Source organism: Miniopterus schreibersii (assembly GCF_964146895.1).
Source record: "Miniopterus schreibersii genome assembly, chromosome: 9".
NCBI classification, from domain to species: Eukaryota; Metazoa; Chordata; class Mammalia; order Chiroptera; family Miniopteridae; genus Miniopterus; species Miniopterus schreibersii.
The window spans coordinates 59,780,880-59,790,264 of NC_138118.1; the positions used below are offsets into that span (position 1 = coordinate 59,780,880).

At 38.3% G+C, this 9,385-nt stretch overlaps 1 pseudogene across 1 annotated transcript; it reads left to right on the plus strand.

Moving 5' to 3' along the window:
• The first annotated feature begins 3,878 nt into the window (after window positions 1–3,878).
• On the plus strand, window positions 3,879–5,228 carry LOC308561619 (tubulin alpha-1C chain pseudogene; annotated as a pseudogene). The gene has a single exon. The product of its transcript is annotated as a tubulin alpha-1C chain pseudogene (transcript).
• Window positions 5,229–9,385: the final 4,157 nt, after the last annotated feature.

Genomic DNA, 9,385 nt, shown 5'->3' on the forward strand with positions numbered 1-9,385 from the left:
GTTTATTTAAATATTTGTTCATTTGAAAGTCTATAATAAAGTAGACAAAGCTATAATCAAGGATACAATAAAAAGTTCTTAAAAAGATATGATGTAAAATTCAATGCTAAAAATTTTTTTTAATATATTTTATTGATTTCAGAGAGAGGAAGGGAGAGGGAGAGAGAGAGATAGAAACATCAATGATGAGAGAGTCATTGATCGGCTGCCTCCTGCACACCCCCAACTGGGGATCGAGCCCACAACCCGGGCATGTGCCCTGACCGGGAATTGAAGCCTGATCACTTGGATCCTAGGTTGACACTCAACCGCTGAGCCACACCCAGGCAGGCAATGCTAAAATTTTTGAAAGCCTCCATCAAGTTACTTTAAAGGAAAATCAACCCAAGAAGATATAAAAAGCCTGAATAAATGAAAAGTCATAAATAAAACAAAAAAGTTAACAAAGAGCAACCCCTAGAAGAGTTCTAGGCTCAGACAGTTTAATGTGTAAGCTATTAAAATCCTCTAAAAAATAACTAACTAAATCTTATAATATTATAAAATCCCACAGTATAGAAAAGACATACTATTTTAAGATTTATCTGTCAAGCATAATACTGCCAAAATGTGACAGGACATCAGAAAGAGAAAAACTACAGATGTTAGGCCAATTTCTTTAAAAATTATCAAACTTAGTTCAGGACTATATTAAAAGTTTTAATGTTCAAATAAAATTTCTTTTTTAGAATGTATAGATAAGCCCATATTGATACTTCCGTTAGACCATTTATTTTTTTTGTAATTCACTCTTTTAGTAATTCATTTATTCCGAATGGTGAGAAGCAGACAGAGAATTAAATTATTACTTACCTGTTATTATTTGTAACAAATGTACTTCCTATATACAAGTAGACGAGTCCTATATAATTTGCTTCTAAAAGAAGTGTGGAAGCAAGTGACTAATTCCTAATTTTGTTTTTTTAATTGTGGTGACATTGGTTAATAAAATTATATAGGTTTCAGGTATATAATTCTACAATAAATTATCTATTGTATTGTGTGTTTACCTGCCCAAGTCAAGTCTCCTTCCATCACAGTTTATCGCCCTTGGCCCTCTTCTAACTCCCCTATCCTGCGTCCCTCTGGCAACCACCACACTGTTGTCTGTGTCCATGAGTCTTTCTTTTTTTCTTTGCTTAATCCCTTCACCTTTCTCACTCAGACCCCAACCTCCTCCCCTCTGACAGCTATTAGTCTGCCCCCACTTCGTTAGTTTATTTTGTTCATTAAGTTCCACTTATGAGTGAAATCATATACTACTTGTCCTCCTCTGACTGGCTTATTTCACTTAGCTTAATACTCTCCAGGTCCATCCATGCTGTCACAAAAGGTAAGATTTCCTTCCTTTTTATGGCTGAGTAGTATTCCATTGTGTAATGTACCAGTTTTTTTATCCACTCATAGACATGTGGGCTGCTTCCAAATCTTGGCTATTGTAAAGAACACTGCAGTGAATTAAGAAATAGGTCCAGCCTAGCTGGACGTGGCTCAGCGGTTGAGCATTGACCTAGGATCCAGGAGATCGAGGTTCGATTCCAGGTCAGGGCACATGCCCTGGCTGCGGGCTCGATCCCCAGTCGGGGGCGTGCAGGAGGCAGCCAACCGATGACTCTCTCTCATCCTTGTTTCTGTCTCTTCCTCTCCCTCTCCCTTCCTCTCTCTGAAGTCAATGGAGATATATTAAAAATTAAAATTAAAAAAATTTTAAAAAGAAATAGGTCACTTATTATGTCAAAATATCAAAGGAGAAATATATAATCACATTTATAACCTGAAAATCTGTCCAATTAGATTCATGATCTGTGGTTGATATAAAGAAAACCTCCTAGTAAATTAGGAAGATGGTTATACTTCATTAATCTGATAAATTATGTTAATTTCAAACCTATTGTCAATGGCATTGTTAGCTCTCAGACACAAAGAGTATGTTGATAAAAGTCAGAAATTAAAAAAAAACAAACATACTTTTTTCATTATTATTTATCTTTGTTCTTGGAAATTTTAGCCAATGCAATAGGCAACAAAAAGAACAAGGAATTTAGATATTGGCAACAAGGAGATATAATTATTATTTGCAAATGTTGTGACTCACTCTGTGAAAAAACTTTAAAAATCAACTGAAATAATATAACAAATAAGAAAGGCATAATATTTGATTAACTGAAAAAATAACTAGCCCAAAAGTCACAGCTTTCCTATTTAATGGTAGTTATCAGAATGTATGATTTATAATACAGTTCCACTAACAAAAACAGCAAAACTTCAAAAAAATGAAAAGTAAACTTTAAATATAAAATTTGTAAATAAATAATGATATATCAACGAACGATTTGTTGTTATCCTGGTATAATAATACCCTACCAGGAGTGTGTTTCACTCCTTCATCTTTGAGATAGTCAAGATAGCTCATCTTTGAAGGAAATGGGTAGGTTTTTAGAGTTGTGATCCCTAGAAAAGAGTGAAATGCGTGGGTTTATAGCTGTCCTAAGAATGTTGGACCTAACTTTGTCTTGTCAGCCTTTTTATTTCCACGAAGCTTAATAAGTAAAGCGTGGATTGCTGAGGGATTACTGGCACAAAGGGGAAGGGTTCCAGACATTCTGATTAAAACATGTCTGATTCCCTTCAGATGCAGCACCCCTAAAGAACACCTTCAGAAGAAGGTGGGTGTGAGTGAGCTGGTAAGGCCTGAGGAATATCCTTGGCTCCAGCATTAGCAAACAGATCATGGATTCCATGTGAGCCGACATTCCTTTGTAGGACTGGCTGGTTTGGACAAGTCACTGAAAAAATTAACCTTATAACAGCACAGAGAAGCAAAGCAGAGGTGCAGCTGACTGCTGAGAGTGCATCCTGTTCCACAAAAGGATAAGTAGGGAACATGGACAGAACAGACTTCTCCCTGAGTCTAAAGTTGAATGTCTAGAGCTGTCATTTGCCTTTGAAGAATCGTCCCAGCTCCCAATAATCTTAAACTATCCAAGTGAAGCCAACAAACTCTCATAGATTGGTACCAGAACTTTCACAGGTCTTGATGGTAGGATCTAGAAAATAATCATATGATTTGATAAAATAAAGATGAAAGAACTATGATGCTATTATGTTTTTTGTGTCTGATAAATTTCTTACTTTAAAGATGATAATTCTATTGCAAATGAAAGTGTATATATGTTATATAAATCCACTTAATGAGGTGGGGTTATTTTTAACCTGAAAATTAAATTTAATTTTAAAATTAACTTGAAGAATAAATGTATCTAAATAGTGAAGAAATTACTTTTAAGGAAAAATAAAACATGTGATATCATTATAAAAATCAGTACAATTCCTTAGAAAAAAAAGGCCAGAAATAACCATTTGTCTATAAGAAGGACAGATACCTGGCAGTTAAATGTTTGCTTAAGCACATCTTAGGACTATTGATTTAATAATTAGAAATATCCTGATTTTAAAGATAATTGTCTCCTTGAAGCATAACACCTAATCTTGAGATTAGCCTAGCTTTATTAGTTTTGAGAAATGACATTTGCATTCAAAAGTTTGATTTAGAAAATAACATTTACCACAATTTATTATAGACGGGAATATTTGTTAAAAGTTATAAATAGCTTTGTTTTTTCACTTAAATTGTAGACTATATTTGAAACAAAAGTTTCTTTTAGCAGGTAATAATTAAACTGATGATATAACATCATTCAACTAGCTGCAATATACTCAAGAAATAGAAAAAGACTGAGAGACTTCTCCCCTGGACTCCTTGGTAGTCTGCCAGTGGGAGGTCCTTGTCGAAGTCCCCTCACCTCCTCCAGCCCCACGGAGCCCTCCAAGTCTCAGTTATGCGTGAGTGCATCTCCATTCACATTGGCCAGGCTGGTGTCCAGATTGGCAGTGCCTGCTGGGAGCTCTACTGCCTGGAACATGGCATCCAGCCCGATGGCCAGATGCCAAGTGAAAAGACCATTGGGATGGGAGATGACTCCTTCAGCACCTTCTTCAGTGAGACAGGCACTGGCAAGCATGTGCCTAGGGCAGTGTTTGTAGACCTGGAACCCACAGTCATCGATGAAGTTCGCACGGGTACCTACCACCAGCTCTTTCACCCCGAGCAGCTCATTACAGGCAAGGAAGATGCTGCGAATAACTATGCCCGTGGGCACTACACCATTGGCAGGGAGATCATTGACCTTGTCCTAGACCAAATCCGAAAACTGGCTGACCAGGGCACAGGTCTTCAGGGCTTCTTGATTTTCCACAGCTTTGGTGGGGGAACTGGTTCTGGGTTCACCTCCCTGCTGATGAAACATCTCTCTGTCGATTATGGCAAGAAGTCCAAGCTGCAGTTCTCCATTTACCCAGCCCCCCAGGTTTCCACAGCTGTAGTTGAGCCCTACAACTCCATCCTCACCACCCACGCCACCCTGGACCACTCTGACTGTGCCTTCATGGTTGACAACGAGGCCATCTACGGCATCTGTCGTAGGAACCTCGATATTGAGCGCCCAACCTACACTAACCTTAACCGCCTTATTAGCCAGATCGTGTCCTCCATCACTGCTTCCCTCAGGTTTGATGGAGCCCTGAATGTTGATCTGATCGAATTCCAGACCAACCTGGTGCCCTATCCCCGCATCCACTTCCCTCTGGCCACCTACGCCCCTGTCATCTCTGCTGAGAAGGCCTACCATGAGCAGCTTACTGTGGCAGAGCTCACCAGTGCGTGCTTTGAGCCAGCCAACCAGATGTTGAAGTGTGACCCTCGCCATGGGAAATACATGGCTTGCTGCCTCTTTTACCGTGGTGATGTGGTTCCCAAAGATATCAACGCTGCCATTGCCACCATCAAGAGCAAACGCGCTATCCAGTTTGTGGACTGGTGCCCCACGGGCTTCAAAGTTGGCATTAATTACCAGCCTCCCACTGTGGTACCTTGTGGAGACCTGGCCAGGGTACAGCGAGCCGTGTGCATGCTGAGCAACACCACAGCTGTTGCTGAGGCCTGGGCCCGCCTGGACCACAAGTTTGACCTGATGTATGCCAAGCGGGCCTTTGTCCACTGGTACGTGGGGGAGGGCATGGAGGAAGAAGAGTTTTCTGAGGCCCGTGAGGACATGGCTGCCCTTGAGAAGGATTATGAGGAGGTTGGAGCAGATAGTGCTGAGGGAGAAGATGGGGGGGAAGAGCATTAGTCTGTCTGCTGCAATGTCACACTCTGGTGTCTTGGGACTGACTGTCTTATTTCTGTTGTTCTGTGAAGTCCATTGTGATATAACTTGTCAATAAAAGTGACGTTATTTTAAAAAATAAAAGAAAAAAGACAAACAGAATATTTTCTTAAAAATTATAGCCGAACAGATCCTCTACGTAAAAAAAAGTATTTTACAAGTAAAGGTTATCTAAAAAAGATTAACTTTAAAACAGAATGTAGAATATCAATTTACCATGAGAATTACAGTGCTGTGATTCAGATGAAAAATTTCTAGGAGAGGATGGCTAAGGACAGAGGGCAGATGTCTTCAGTATCAAATATCAAAAGAATTGTCTAAGCAAAAGATATAAGACTAACCTCTATTTTAGTCTCAGAGGGGAACAGCTGGCCTCAACTGCAGACCTCTAGTTTAGAACCATATCCGTTTATGTCTTTGCTAAAAGATTCTATTTGCATCAACACTAGGTAACATAGGTTAAAAAAATGCATTATTGGGTTAATGAGATTAGGCTCTGAAGGTAGTGTCAACATATGATTTATGGTCTGTGTGCATTAAGAAATATGAATATAAAAATCAAAGTAGGTTAAAAAACAGAAAAGAAAATTTGATCTATGGTTTTTAAAACTTAAAATATTATTTTAGTTTTAACATAATGTTTGGAATTTCAAATTTCCCTAGGATAATTTGGATACTTAAATAGTAACCTCTTCACACACCCTCCAAAGACTGTACAGAAAAATAGGATCTAATGAGACTACGCATACTTACATCTAAAAGAAAAGGAACACATAAATTTCAATTTATATGTCACTAAGGAAATAATATGAAGATTATCCAAAAAACAGGAGTGTGTGGTGGGATCCTACATTTGGTGAACTCTAATGTTACCCCCCCAAAAGAGTGTTTTACCCCAACTGTATCAAAGCCTATGGGGGAACTGGGATGGAGAAGAGACATGGAAGTTGTAAACCAGAGGTAGCAATTGTGGGAAGGCATTGCTTAGGGTGGCAGTGAGGAAACAACAGCAGAAAACCAAACACATACCTTATGCTAAGGCATAAAACAGTAGTCCTCAAGGTGTGATGCAAGGGTACATCCTAGTCATCTGTAGCCGTTGTTTATAATGTGTGTCTTTGAGCACCAACTCAAACCCACTAAATCAGGCCCCTGGGTATGGGGCATAGGAGCTGCAGTGTACCTGGCTCCCCAGATGGTTCTCATGCACAAAATTTAATAAACACATTATAGAGCCATCAAGCCGTATGACATGCTTTGGAAACTGAACATAATTGAGTGTAACTGAATTGTAAGTTGCAGGTGATGGTGAAAGGAGACAGATGAATCCGGAGAGAGATGTCATGATCTACTTGTAAGAAGTCTTAAATGCCACACTAGGGGCTTGGGCAGTCACATGAAGATTCAGTAGGAAACCACTAAAGAGTTTTAAGCAGAGGAATAACCTGATAAGATTTTCTTTTTTTTTTTTTGGAAATATTTCCCTGGCATCAGTGTGGATGATTGGATATAGAACAGACATAGGCAGGAAGGAAACTTGGGAGAATATTTTAATTTTCCTAGAATAAGATAAGATGAAAATAGACTTGACTTGATATACTTGGCGACTAATTGAACAGGTGAGTGGAAGGGAGAAGAAATAATTTTGTATGATTCTGATTCCCGCATTTGCTTGCCTCCATCACTAAGTTTATAACAGAATATATAGACAAAAAATATTTTAAAGCTACAACTCTGTACTTTTCTACTTTTCCTTATATTTATTACAAGACCTATATTTTACTAGAAACATGAAGCTTGTAAAGACAAGTTCCTGCTACTATGATGGAATCCACACGGTCATAAGAAGCCCAAAGGTGACCAATATACGTCCTTCTGATGATTTTTGTGCTGAACTCCCTGGGGACTCTCTGGATGCACCACAGCTGTGATTTCTACAGTCACAACGCAGGGACAAACATCCCTCAGTACAGAACATTGTTAGCTAAATGTCCACAAGGCTGTTGGGGGAGATAGCACATATTCTTGGAGGCATGTGAGCCAGGCAATCTTGAAGGTTCCATTGCAGTTTCTATGGTTGAACATGTGACAATAAAAGACCGTTATTTAAAGCCACCCCATTCCTTTTTTGTCTTTTGGTGAACAAGACAGTCCTTTTAATCAGGCCGTCTGGTGCCACCACAGTAGTGACTTGTCTTCAAGCTGATTGTGGCAAAAAGGCATTTCCCTTTGATAGAATATCCTACAAGAGCTTTATGAAATAATCTCCATTACAATTAAATGGCAGAGGTTTGGGGTATCAGAACAGTTGTATCTAAAGGATCTTCCTACCCATGCTGAACAGAGAGCTGCAGCTGTAAACTGAGTAGGGTCCGTGATCCCCAAGGAGCTTCGACTACAGGGGGATTATAGGCAGCAGGTATCGATCAAGCTTCTCTGTATTGCTAGGAACCCCCCAAACCCCTAGGGGCTCTGTATCACTCCCCCGACAACCCCAGAGCACACACAAGATCCTTCTGCTGTATTCATTTTCAAAAACCACCAAGAACAGTCATAAATACAGACCTTATTCAACCAAGAACCCCTTAAGGACATGCTGCTTGTTGTCTCTAAAAGCACTGCCTCCCCCCCCTGTTTAAAATTTCCTTGGTTTGTTGGAGAAACTGAGCTATTTGTCCATTAGAATGTCCAACATTATGAACTTGGCTGATTGACTTTTTCTGGTTTCTTCTACCTTATTCCTTTATCCCCAATACTGCCTTATAATCTGACAATATAATAGTAAGATCTAGAGGCTTAATCAACTTCAGGTTCAATTTTTTCTTTATTTCTTTCTATAAGATTGCTTCCTGGGGAGGGGGTATGTACTTGTTACATCATATTAAACAGCAAATAATGTCTGTTGGCACATTATTAGTGATGTTAAATTTATTGTATTCAGAGACGTTCTTCTGATTCCTCCATGCACTGCCCCCCCTCGGCCTGTCATGCCATGGTTTCTGCATCCACAGGTGATGGTTACCTCGACGCATACTTTCATTAGGGTATATTCTAACATTTTAATGCCTGTATTAGGTAGGGTTCTTACAAGAATAACATTCTCTCATTCACTATTTAGTTTCCTTGTGGTACAGTTTTTAAAGGATAAATGTTTTATTTTTTCTGTTAATTCACTGGTTTTCAAAGTAATGAGAATGCCCTAGACACCTCCAAAAATGACCAAGGAAGTGTGTGTGTAATTATGAACTCATTTTATATTCATATTTAAATACTTATATATGTTGTGGTTATTTGTTTTGATGCTCATATTGTCCCGTTTTAGGTCAGTGGAAGCCCCTTAATGTTACTCTCCTGTTTTGTGTGTGTGTGTGTGTATGTGACATGATTTATTAGTCTTTGATAGCTTCCTTACTTTCTGAAATAGGTTGCCCAGATTCACCTTACATAATCTCTGTTGCAGACCTAAACTCAGCAATTTCTCTTAAGAACCCCCGGCCCTGGTTCCTTTTAGCGAGAAATAATATTTCAAGATCACAATCTGGACAGTAGGTGCACTTACTGCTACTGGGTTGTCATTGCTTCAAGGACTTTTCCATGGAAGGGTGGAAATACATTTTTTTGGAAAGCAAAAATAAATTTTGAGTTCATACTAATATTTGTAATTCCAATTTAAAAGTTGAAATTTTTTTCCTTAATTTCTTAATTTTATACTTATATCTCTTTTTCTCTTAACACTGAAAATCGTGACTTCTAAAGAAATGTAAATACTTACATTTTCTAACAGAATGTATTGTATAATATAGTATTCTATATATGATAGTTTCAAAATAACAATATCAATATTACTAAGAAGTTCATGAAGTGCATTTTCATGTTTCTTCAGAATTTTCTTGACCCTTAAGAGTATATCCCCCAAAATAGATATAATCAAAGTGCTGGTTTTAAGCCACTAAAAAGAATTATATATCCTTTGTGTCATTATGCCACTATTCGATATTCATTTGAGTTCAATTGTTTTGGTTTGCTTCCAATTTTAGAAGGAATGCTTTTTATTCTTCTTGAATTTTGGTTTTTAATTATGTAAAATATTTACATGGTCTAAGATCAAAACTATATAGCAA